This window comes from Leptonychotes weddellii, chromosome 1 (assembly GCF_054177405.1).
Source record: "Leptonychotes weddellii isolate Sample4059 chromosome 1, ASM5417740v2, whole genome shotgun sequence".
Taxonomy (NCBI): Eukaryota; Metazoa; Chordata; class Mammalia; order Carnivora; family Phocidae; genus Leptonychotes; species Leptonychotes weddellii.
Window position 1 is genome coordinate 139591329 of NC_138369.1, and position 12188 is coordinate 139603516.

At 37.9% G+C, this 12188-nt stretch overlaps 1 protein-coding gene across 2 annotated transcripts in view; it reads right to left on the minus strand.

Moving 5' to 3' along the window:
• The window catches only part of ATP6V1A (ATPase H+ transporting V1 subunit A), a 58214-nt gene extending 46672 nt beyond the window's left edge, over positions 1-11542 (minus strand). Inside the window, exon 1 of one of the 2 annotated variants that reach the window (XM_081796883.1) lies at positions 11385-11542. The gene's annotated coding sequence lies outside the window, so the exon portion shown is untranslated. The remainder of the gene's footprint in view (positions 1-11384) is intronic. The other variant, XM_081796890.1, reaches the window with a different exon arrangement.
• Between the last annotated feature and the right edge of the window lie 646 nt (positions 11543-12188).

The window sequence follows — 12188 nt, forward strand, 5'->3', positions numbered from 1 at the left end:
TTTTTTTTTTTTTAAAGATTTTATTTATTTATTTGAGAGAGAGAGAATGAGAGACAGAGAGCATGAGAGGGAGGAGGGTCAGAGGGAGAAGCAGACTGCCTGCCGAGCAGGGAGCCCAACGCGGGACTCGATCCCGGGACTCCAGGATCATGACCTGAGCCGAAGGCAGTCGCTTAACCAACTGAGCCACCCAGGCACCCAATCTGATTCCCTATTTAATTATTTGAAAGCACTTACGTAATTGTTTTGGTACATAAAATTGGCAACTTTCACAATTATTAACCATCATAGCATTTTACTCTTTTAATAATATACATTGACAATTGCAGCATTTTGCTCTTTCAATGGTACACATTCAAACCTCAATTTATAGCATTTCAACGCATAAATCACATAGGCAACACTGCAAATCATAACGAGAATACTTACCATTATTTGAAAGTAACAAGAAGTCCAAATGTCATACTTTGTTCTTACACTGACATTGCTACACTGAGTAGATATGATGGGTAGCCTATGCTATCACAAGATGGTAGATCACTCATAATTCAGGGATGCTAGAAATGTTCAAGGCATTTAGCTACTCAGCTTCCCAAAGACTCAAGCTAAATGATTTGGCAGATTTCAGCACAATACTGAGGACAAATCTGAACTTTTGTTCATTGCTAAATTGGAGAGCAATTTGGCCATACCCACCAGATTTCAAAATGTACATATCCTTTGACTCAGTTCTTCCATCTCCAGGAATTTCCTTAATGTGTACAAAATGTCCTATTATCAAAATATTATAGCCTGTTCCTTATAGCAAAAGTTTGTAAACATCCATTACTATGGAGACTAGTTAAATAACTTGTCATACTATAAATAGCTGTAATACTCGGCGATATTAAGATAGACTCTGGAAAGAGATGCCCTGGATTCAAATTCTGAGTCCTATTATGAATTGTGTGACATTGCTGGGCATTTAACCACCCCATGCCTAATTTGCTTCATTTATGAAATGGGGACAAATACAGCACCTATTTCATAAGGTTTCTGTGAGGCTTCCATGAATGAATACAACTAAAACATTAAGAAAAGTGCCTGGATCAGTAGTAAACTCTCAATAAATGTTACAAATGATGATGATGACACATTAGTACAATTGAATACTAGACTATTATTTAAAAGAATGATGTAGCTTTAACTGTACAAATGTGGAAAGATCCCCAAGATAACATTGCTAAGTGAAAAATGTAATGTCCAGAACAATGTGAAGAGGTATTACCTTTGTGAAAAAAAATAAGGATTGAGAAAGGAGAAAACACACATATAAGTACATAATTTTTACTGCATTTGTACATGTATTATCCATTCAACTTGATTAAAAATATTATTGAATGATTCAATGAGTGCTAAAACAAGCCAAGTAATAAAATTACTATATATACCTAACTGAACAAAGAGCATAGTAACTAAATAATAATGGCAAATATTTATATAGATCTTATGTGCCAATAGTTATCTAATCACTTTTCTTAAATAATTCATTTAATCCTCACAACACTTAAGAAAGTAAATACTCTTATTATCTTTATTTTAAAGCTGAGAAAAATTAAGAAAGATAAAAGCAACTTCCCCGAAAGTCACACTGCTAGGAAGTAGCAGAGCCAGGATGTGACCCAGTCTATCTCCAGTACTTATGCCCTTAACCTCCTTGCTATGTTGCCTCTCAATACTGCTTGAAAATTACTTGTTATTTACATATATTCCAATTCTTCTCAAAAAGAAATTTGTATGTGTTGTGATAAAGAACATATATACTATCAAGTTAATAATACTGGTAATGAAAAGAGGAAAACAAAGATGAACATGAGAAACAAATACAGATGCTTTAAACATGCAACAAATCCAACTCTAAAGCATCTGCCTTTTTTTTTTTTTTAAGATATATTTATTTGTCAGACAGAGAGAGCACAAGCAGGGGGAACGGCAGAGGGAGAGGGAGAAGCAGACTCCCCACTGAGCAGGGAGCCTGCTGCGGGACTTGATCCCAGGACTCTGGGATCATGACCTGAGCCGAAGGCAAACGCTTAACCAACTGAGCCACCCATCTGTCCCTGACATTTTCTATTACAGCCTTGAACGATGTATTAACTTCAATCTCTTAAAAGGACTGAAATAAAGTATTAAATAATTGTCAATACTTTTAATTTTGCCTCTTTAAAGACCTTATTTGAGGGGCGCCTGGCTGGCTCAGTGGGTAGAGCGTGTGACTCTTGATCTCATAGTCATGAGTTCAAGGCCCATGATGGCCGTAGAGCTTACTTAAAAAAAAAAAAAAAAAAAGATATTCTTACTTGAAGCTTTCCTAAGGAGAGTTACTCATGTATCTAGTTTTTTGGGTTTTTTTAATTAACTAAAACTCAAATGTGGACTTTTCCTTATTCTGATTTTGTCACATGATTAAGTCAGGTGATATACCCCATATTTGTGCAATATGCTCTGTATCTCCCAGGCATAAAGAATTTCTGGAAAATTTAATAACTACACCAAAAATAAAAGCTGTATTTGCAACCCAATCTGGTAATGCCTAGCATTTCCCTGCACATTTTTTTTTAAGATTTTATTTATTTATTTGACACAGAGAGAGAGAGAGAGAGAAAGAGCACAAGCAGGGGGAACGGGAGAGGGAGAAGCAGGCTCCCTGCTTAGCAGGGAGCCTGATGCAGGGCTTGATCCCAGGACCCTAAGATCATGACCTGAGCCGAATGCAGACACTGAACTGACTGAGCGACCCAGGTGTCCCTCCCTGCACATTTTTAATGACAATTTCTTACTGAATACACAATGGTTACCACCTATACAAAATTAAGGCAAACTTACGGAGTTATCAGGATAATTTATACACTTTCCCCTCCGACATGAGAATAAATGAGTCAAAAAATATTTCAGATAATTGCCATTTCTGGTAATTTCAAGTGGTATTTTCCTCCTTACTAATTCCTTCTTTGCCCTATCAGAATGTTTATTTTTTTTAATGTCAATGGTTTTGTTTTTTGTAATTACAGAAACATTATGTTCATTATAAAAAATAAAAACACAAAAATCTAGAAAAGTGTAAGGACGAAAGTAAAAATCACCTGAAATGCCCATCCAACCACTCTGAGATGGCTACCAAACATTTTGGTGACTATCTTTTCCTGCAATTCATCTTCTATAGACACGTGTAAACAGTTTTACATGCATATGTTATTGCGGGTACTCTTTTTTCTTTCCTTCTTTTTTCTCTTGCTTATTTCCTCCTTCCAATGTTAACAACTGTTTAAGCATACACACACACACACAAAAGTGTTTTTTCAACTGTTTTACAAAAATGGGATCTCATTACATACATTTCTCTAACTTTGCCTTTGTCACTTAAGATACATGATGGAGATCCTTTCAACTCATCAGTATAGATTTAACTCCTATTTTTTAATAACTTGAAAGATATTCCATGATATGCCTGTGCCATGATCTATACAATGATACTCCTATTGACAGACATTCCCTTTGTTCCCAGGTTTTGCTACTATAAAACATTGCTGTAATCAACATTCACGTAAATGCTTGCCTGTTTTTCTTTCCTTTTTTTTAAGGTTTTATTTATTTGAGAGAGAGAGAGTGCACAGGAGCAGGAGGAGGGGCAAAGGAAGAGGGAGAAGCAGACTCCCCACTGAGCAGGGAGCCCGACAAGGGGCTCAATCCCAGGACCCCGGGATCATGACCTAAGCCCAAGGCAGACACTTAACCAACTGAGCCACCCAGGTGTCCCAGCTTGTCTTTATTTCTAAGGAAAAGACGCCACAGAGTGGGACTGCTGGATGGAAGAATATATATTTTCAATATTAACAGATACTGCCTGATTGTTTACTAAAAAAACTGTAACAATTCACATCTCCACTGACATCCTATGAGAAAATCCTTTACCATAGATCCCTACTAGCAGTAGGTTTACCACTTAATTTTTGCTAGTCAGAAAAGAATATTTCATTGTTAGCACATCGATTACTAGTGAGGTTTTTAATTTTTTTAAAAAGATTTTATTTATTTGACAGAGAGAGCAGGAACACAAGCAGGCTTCCCGCTGAGCAGGGAGAGGGAGTGGGAGAGGGAGAAACAGGCTTCCCGATGAGCAGGGAGCCCGAAGCGGGGCTCCGTCCCAGGACCCTGGGATCATGACTCCAGCTAAAGGCAGATGCTTAACGACTGAGCCACCCAGGCGTCCCAACTAGTGAGGTTTTATGTCTTTTTTTTATGTTTGTTGAATGGATTTCTTTTCTGTGAAGTTCTGATCACATGTTTATCTATGTTTCTATTATATGGACTTTTACTTAATATGTAATAGTTCTTACAAATGTTAACTCTTTAGCTGTTATACATATTTCAAACACTTTTTTTTCCAATCTGCCTTTTGTCCTTTATCTTTGCCATTGGCAACTACTACATCTAGACTGTATGTACAAAGAAAATTCAGGGGTTGGTATTTCAAATATTTTATTGTTTACATTTATGCTTTTAATCCCTCTGAAATTATTTTGTGCCTATGCTGCAAAGCAGCAGCTCCATTTTATTTTCTTCTAGGCAGGTAAGTTGTGTCAGTTACATTTACTATATATGTGCCATTTTATCCCAGTGGATTGAAACAGAGCTTTGCCATGTATTAAATTCCTTTATATGCTGGGATTTACTTCTGCTTTTAAAATTTTGCTGTGCTTATGTAAGCCTAAAAATACATCTGCAGTGATAAAATTAAATAATTTATTTAGTTATCTGGATAAATTGAAACATTTTCACTTAAGACATTCAGATAATTAAGAAGAAATCATTACTTAAATGTCTTAATTCTCCATATCAAATTAAAAAAAATTTTTGCTGCCCAAAGCAATGACTATTGATTGTAGAAATTCACATACACAAAAGGAAGAGTAATAAATTCTAAATCTTTCTTTAATCTCCTAACCTAGAGATAATCACTTATTTTGATACATTTCCTTCCAACTTTTCCAATATGAATATATAATCACTACTACATAGAGTTTTTCTTATCATGCTCTTTCTTCAATTTTACAAATATTTTCCAAATTAATTAGTCTTCTCCATTTTACTTTTAAATAAACACTCCTTTTTTAAAAATTAAAGAAATAACTAAAACAAAACATGAAGTCTGGTTGTTTTTCATTGCTCAAATACATTTGGAGCTCTTTTGCATCATACCAGGCATTATCCATTTTATTTTCAATGAAATATGCTTAACTATTTTTCAGAAAAGAAACAAAACATGACATGTTGTAGGCATAGTTTTTAAAAAGGTTTATCACTGGGGCGCCTGGGTGGCTCAGTCAGTTAAGTGACTGCCTTCAGCTCGGGTCATGAACTCAGGGTCCTGGGATCGAGCCCCACATTGGGCTCCCTGCTCGGCGGGAGGCCTGCTTCTCCCTCTCCCACTCCCCCTGCTTATGTTCCCTCTCTTGCTGTCTCTCTCTGTGTCAAATAAATAAATAAAATCTTAAAAAAAAAAAAAAGGTTTATCACCCAAAAAACAATATTAGAGCATTAAGATTCAAAACTGAAAATTTTTTGATACCAATAGCACAGGTTAAATCTGAAAATACCTATGAATACCAATTTTTAAAAACAGTCTAATCATGGTTGTAAAATTTATTAAATAGAGCTAACTACAAACAATATAAAGGGGGATTTTAAATAAATTAGTCATAGATAATTTTATTCACAGTAGTTAGCTAATTTTATTTATTTATTTTTTATTTTTTATTTTTTTAAAGATTTTATTTATTTATTTGACACGGAGAGATAGATAGAGAGAGCGCAAGCGGGGGGAGCAGCAGGCAGGCAGAGGGAGAGGGAGAAGCAGGCTCTCTGCTGAGCAAGGAGCCTAATGCGGGGCTCGATCCCAGGACCCTGGAATCATGACCTGAGCCGAAGGCAGCTGCTTAACCGACTGAGCCACCCAGGCGCCCCAGTAGTTAGCTAATTTTAAAAACAGCCTTGATAGTTTCAAGTAAAAAGAAGTCTATACTGTGAATATATATATCCATTCCAGTTCTCTTTACAAATACATACACACAAAAACATATATATGTATATATATGTATTTACTATACATACAATATGTATATACTATATGCATAAAGGAATACTTATACAAACCAGAGTCACTTTCATTTCACAATAGGAAAAAACAGAATTGTAATACTTTTAAAGTTTCTACAGAAGGAAGTTAAATGGAAAACACTGACCACAATTTATTTCACCAAAATACAGAAGTTGACATCACATTCAATAATCTCCTCATAAAATCTCTCCTTAGAACAAATGAGTATGAGTAATAAATTTTTCAGGATTAAAGTGAAACATAAACTCATGATAACTATACTTCAATTACTGTTTAATTTACTGGTATTTTCCAATATAAAACCACTAATCTTTGTGAATCATGAATTTAGAAGTAAAAATTTTTTACTGCAGCTCATGTCCCTGTTATAATCTCTACATTCCCCTGTCTACTTCATATGAGGACAAAAATGAGATATAAAGACATGTAAAATAAAAGGCAAATTTTTTAAACATAAGCATAAACTCAAAAGTCCCTGCTCTATAGCTCTGTACAATTTTAATACATTTCTATAACCCACTATAGAGATAAAAATTTAAAAAGAGAAGAACTACCTCCTTAAATTGTTTCCACATATTAATAATCATAAGCTTTGGAAAATCTATATAAAAAATATTAAGTCACTGCAGTTGCCAAAATAATGGGACTAATAATGTTGATATTTCTCAGCTTCTATTGATAAATCTGTTTTAGAATCTTTGCTATAAGTGCATTTTTCTAGTTCCTCTATTTTTTAGTAATAACCTCAACAAATTCTATTTGTTTCTCTACATCCCAAACCTGTTCCTCAATTTTATAGGATGCCTTAAGTCTCCTTTAAAAATTCAGTATATAGGAGGCGCATGGGTGGCTCCATCAGTTAAGTGGCTGCCTTCGGCTCAGGTCATGATCCCAGGACCCTGGGATCCAGCCCCACATTGGGCTCCCTGCTCAGCTAGGAGCCTGCTTCTGCTCCTCCCCCCAGCTCATGCTCTTTCCGCTCCCTTGTGCGCTCTCTCTGTGTCTTAAGTAAATAAAATCTTTAAAAAAATTTTTTCAGTATATAAAACCAAACCAGATATGAGTAAAGTTAACAAAAATTTACAAAGTATGTACTAGGCCCCCTGTATTCATGATATAATTTATGATTTAATAGCACCTATGGGATAAACTTAAATATGAGAAAAGTTAAGCTTAGATTAAATAAACTGTCCAAGGTCACACAACCTAAATAAGTGGTAGGGCCAGAACCTGAACCCAGGTCTGTATGATTGGGAAATCTATTCTCATAAAGTCTACAGTATATTGCTTTACATTTAAATACCACTTAGTTTTTAAAATACTTTCACATAGATTACCTAGGGTTTATATCACTTGAACTCACAATACCCTTGAGAGGAAGATTTCTCAAGTATCAAATCCTAAGCCTCCACTCCCAACTTTACTTTAAAAAGCATGTAACTAAAGCGGCAAGGCTGAACACTCATCCTCTGATTTTTATTTTAGTGCTGTATCACTTGTAGCCTACACAGAGCCACATTTTTAAAAAATTTTATTTTATTATGTTATGTTAATCACCATACATTACATCATTAGTTTTTGATGTAGTGTTCCATGATTCATTGTTTGCGTATAACACCCAGTGCTCCATTCAATACGTGCCCTCTTTAATACCCATCACCAGGCTAACCCCTCCCCTCACCCCCTCCCCTCTAGAACCCTCTGTTTCTCAGAGTCCATAGTCTCTCATGGTTCGTCTCCCCCTCCGATTAACCCCCCTTCATTTTTCCCTTCCTAATATCTTTTTTTTTTTTAACATATAATGTATTATTTGTTTCAGAGGTACAGATCTGTGATTCAACAGTCTTACACAATTCACAGTGCTCACCGTAGCACATACGCTCCCCAGTGTCCATCACCCAGCCACCCCATCAGAGCCACATTTTGACAATTCACTCTTCTTCCCTTCTCTTCCATATTTGGATGATAACCATACCTACTAGTAAACATATACGCTGTGAAAATAAGTTGATCACTGCGTTAATAAAGTCTACGTTTCTGTCTATCCATGATTTGGATGGTTATTATTACCAATTTATATTTGAAAACTAATACCTAGTACACAACTTTAGAAGGAGCTATGATTTTTAAGAGGTTTAAAACTAGTTTAACCTTCCTAACTGTCAAACATTCATCCAATAAATAAATAAATAAAATTTACTAAAGACTCATCAGGTACTTCAGCATCCTGGTTCTAAAGACAACAGTAGAGGGCGCCTGGGTGGCTCAGTTGGTTAAGCGACTGCCTTCGGCTCAGGTCATGGTCCTGGAGTCCCGGGATCGAGTCCCACATCGGGCTCCCTGCTCAGCAGGGGGTCTGCTTCTCCCTCTGCCCTCTTCCCTCTCGGCTCACTGTCTCTCATTCTCTCTCTCTCAAATAAATAAATAAAATCTTAAAAAAAAAAAAAAAAAGACAACAGTAGAGTCACTAGCCTTGAACTCCTAGAAGCTTTATGGTTTACTAAGGAACAGCCCAGCCAACAGTAATCAAATACAATGTGCTAGAAGTGAAAATAGAAGAACAGAAAATACTGTGTGTGCTATAGGACTAAGGGGCTAGTTCTGCCAACAGGGGGACAAAGCATTTTTGGTGGTGCTGATAATCTATAAAGGCAGAGAAATGTTAAGAAGACTTCGACCTCAGAGTAAGCAGTGTCAGGGACCTTAACACAAAAACTCTTGTGGGTCAATTACTGTTGGGACTACAGCACAATTCCCTAATGAATGTTAAGGTTTTTCCATGTAATATTCATAAACTGATAAAAAGCTAGTTTCAGGGGCGCCTGGATGGCTCAGTCAGTTAAGTGTCTGACTCCCGATTTTGGCTAGGGTCATGATCTCAGTGTTGTGGGATCAAGCCCCAAGCCTCAGGCTCTGCGCACTCAAGCGTGGACTCTGCTTAGCCCTCTCTCTCTGCTCCTACCCCAGCTCTCTCTATCTCTAAAATAAATAAATAAAATCTTAAAAAAAACAATAAAAAAAGGCAAACTAGTTTCAGAAATGGCTTTCTAGCTTCATTACTTGTTTGTGTATGAATTATGCATAATGTTAAAGCTCTTTTTCACACTCAACTTTAATAGCAATTTAGTCACCAATTCCTGCTGCTAATTTCGTCACCAATTCCTGCTGCTAATTTCATTAGTGGTCTAAGCTACTGCTTTCAGAGTTCCCTAAAATTGGGGAAATTGTGAAGTAAAACTGCAGACTCATTCACAACCTCTTTCATATTGACATCTTCCCCTCTAGGATTCAACGCTCTTTAGCTGGTTTTTCTCTTTCCTACTTTGGTCTCACCCAGACAGGACTGGTTTGGACTTCCAGAGCTTTTAAAAAATGTGGCTTATTTGGTGGAATGTCACCTGGCCAATGAAGCAACACTGCTTATGTTTTTCTCTCCTCTAGAGATCAGAGACCATCACTCTGGAGCAAACTAATGGATGAAACTATATTTATTTTGGTAGCAGGCATGGCTACATAAACATACCAGTAGACTAGGACCATAGCTAAAACTGTAAATCCAGGATAGTGGTCTTATTTATTACATAGGGAAAGCAAGAAACATTTTTTAAAGTTATGTTTTCTAGCAAAGAGCATCAATAGGTCAGTTTTTCTATTTTGAACTTACTATAAAAATATTTTGTTAAATTAATATTACACTAGAATTTTAACCTTTTGTTCCCCTTAACAAAATCAGTTTATTGTAGAGAATTTGGATGATACAGAAAAACAAAAACAAATCAGTCACATCCACTACTCAAAGATAAAGAATTCCATCTTCCTCACTTTTCAGCCGTCTTTCTAATGGATTCTTTTATTATGTTGGCTAGAAAACTACAAGGTTTAACAGAGGATATGACTTTTCAGATTTAAAAAAAGTGTAATTTAAATTTTAAAAATCATAATTTCTGTAAGGTCTTTCAATTTAAAAGAACCAGGGGACTTTCTGAGTTTGCAGTATAAATAAAGGAGTTTAACCCCAAACTGAAAAACACTCTTCCCTAAAGCACATTGTTTAGGGTCAAAACACTGGTTACTACATTATATATGAAGTGGGAGTACATTGGGCTGGGCAAAAACCTAAGCAAAATAATTCTGTATTTTCACAAAACACTATTCATCAAAATCTGAAGAAATCACTTGGAGTTACACAAATTGGAAGGCTAAGGAGTAATATAAGTGCTACTTAATATAAATTTATCACTGGTCAAGGAATTGATTGGGAACAGCAATTAAGTAGGATTTCAGGTAGAAAGGACAAAAGAGAATGTCAAAGGCAGAAAATATGAAGTAAGCGATATCTTGACTTAACCTTCTTGCCTCTAAGTTTAAGGTCAAATTGGTTTCATTTTATTTCCAGCCCAATCAGTTTCTTAAGAATTACTTCCCTGTCGGGGAAACCTAGTCACTTTTCCATAAGCTAGTCTGGGTCTCCTGCAGAGCACGAAACCGCAACACCATCATCTTTCAACGCCTCCCCATTCAATTGAGACTGTCGCATTACCAACACCTCCTGTTTTGAAGCCAATACATCTTTATTCTTTCAACTGTTTTCTCTCTTCCTGCACCATAAAATCAGAGAAAGGTAAAAGGCCTGTTTTTACCCTTCCAGGCCCAACCAAATTCTGTGAACATCTACAGAACGCCTCACACAGGGAGGTCAGATTAAAAACTCCGATTTACTGAGAAAGCGCATTTGGAGCAAGCTTTACAGTGACTCCGCAGTGAGGGCCACATCAGTGGCATTCTCTCCCAAACCTGTCTCACCGGAGACGCCTCTGCCTCCAGGGTTTTTCCTACCTCCCAGCTTCCCAGCCCAAGGCTGAAAACCGAGCAGGGCCTCTGCAAAAGAATGGGCTTTGGAGAATAAGACCTGGAGACTACTGCGGACCCTGAGAAATGGCTGAACCAAACCCACTACCCGAAGCCCCAAAGACTCCGAATAGAGAACCATAATGGCCGCACTCATCCCCAACCCCGGGAAAGGTGGACGTCTCACCCCTAAGTGGCGGGGGCGACCACAGTGGGGGAAGCGAGGGTCAGAACTGGAAAAAAGAGCTTCCTAGCCAGTGCAGGATGACAGCGGGGAGGAAGCTCCGGACAACAGAGGCAGCCGTTCACACTTTCTCTTCTCTTCCCACCCCCTCTCCTATTCCCACCAGTCGCCGGTTACCGGTCGTCGCTCACCTACCGGGGCGCGAGGTGCAGAAACAGTACCGATCACGGACCAGAGGCTCTGTCACTGCGGGAGGGGAAGTCTTCAGCTGCAGAAGGGGGCGGGCCTAGACAGTCACGTGACCTCGAGCTCCGCCCTGCCGCCCCGAGGCAGGCGTGCTGCATTTCGAGGACCTGTATTTTTGCGAATCGTTTTAACATTTTCTTGCGATGAAATCAGAGAAAAAACAAAAATTTCACAAAGATTGTGTCGTAAGGTGTAATGTAGAGGGCGTGCGTGAAATGGGTTAAAGTGCATTGCTAAGGAAGTGACGTTTATGCTATGGTCTAGGGACCGGAAATGGCGACGACGTTCTGTCCCACAGTGGCCCGCCGGTAAAATACCAGGCTTAATCCCAGGCAATCACATGATCTCAAAACTTGGATCGTGCTGGACAGAAGCCAAGTTATCCGGCCGATTGTTAATTACGTTGGTCTTAAAAACATCTCATTTGTTTGAGTCTACCACAGATTTCTTTACATTTAGAAGAACCATCTTTATAAAATCTTATTAAGAGACAGCGTTTGAAGGTCATTCTGGAGCCTACTAACTGGAAGAACAAGACCGGGTCGGGGAAGATCGATCTTGCTAAAATTGGAGAAGAGAGGGAAGGGTGGAAAAATCCGGATTTTACCGCCAGGGCCTACCAGGCAAGCCCCACAAGTAGTGTCGTAAGGAATGGGAGGAGAAAGATGACGCCACAGGCCACAGCCCAGTAGGAAAATGGAGGTCCTGAAGTGGAGGGGGAAGGGTGCGCGGAGGCCAGCAGTGCGGCTGCGC